At 76.1% G+C, this 531-nt stretch overlaps 1 protein-coding gene across 1 annotated transcript in view; it reads right to left on the bottom strand.

The window, feature by feature from the left end:
• SMC4 (structural maintenance of chromosomes 4) overlaps positions 1-392 on the bottom strand; it is a 39,879-nt gene extending 39,487 nt beyond the window's left edge. The window contains exon 1 of the mRNA XM_069083491.1: positions 252-392. The gene's annotated coding sequence lies outside the window, so the exon portion shown is untranslated. The remainder of the gene's footprint in view (positions 1-251) is intronic.
• Between the last annotated feature and the right edge of the window lie 139 nt (positions 393-531).

Raw genomic sequence — 531 nt, 5'->3', positions numbered from 1 at the left:
AGCCCCCCGCCCCGTCCCCGCGGCGGAGCCCCCTCCCCCCTCTGCGGGGTCCCCGCCGCGTCCCGGGCCCGGGCCCCGGCGCTCGCCCTCCCGTGCGCTGCCTTCCGCCGGGCTGGCTGACAGGCGGGAGCGGCCGCCGCTCGCGTCCCCCCGCGGTGGCCGGCCCCTGGGCGCGCGGCCGGTTAGGGCGGCAGGGCCGACCCGGGGCTCGGGCCCGGGCCCGGGCCCCGGCCCCGGCGCTCGCTCGGTACCTGCCCCGAGGCTCCCCTCGACTCCCCGATCCTCCCCGCTGCTCCGGCGCTGCCGCGGCTCCGGCTTCTTCACTCGAAAATGGCGCCTAAAATCCAAACTCGAACGGAAATTCGTTACAAATGCGCGCGGTGCCTCCTGGGAAGCGCCGATTTGAAAAAAGTGCGGAGCCTGCTACCGGAGCCATCTTTCCCGGAGAGCCACCGCGCACGCGCAGCCCCCGGGGGGGGCAGGGGAGGGAAGGGTGGGGCCGGGCGGGGCCTGGAGTCTTGGACCTATGAG

This window comes from Petaurus breviceps, unplaced genomic scaffold, assembly GCF_028583685.1.
Source record: "Petaurus breviceps papuanus isolate PSGF00001 unplaced genomic scaffold, PetGlider_PUasm1.0 173, whole genome shotgun sequence".
Classification (NCBI taxonomy): domain Eukaryota; kingdom Metazoa; phylum Chordata; class Mammalia; order Diprotodontia; family Petauridae; genus Petaurus; species Petaurus breviceps.
This window is presented reverse-complemented; position numbering and strand designations above follow the sequence as displayed.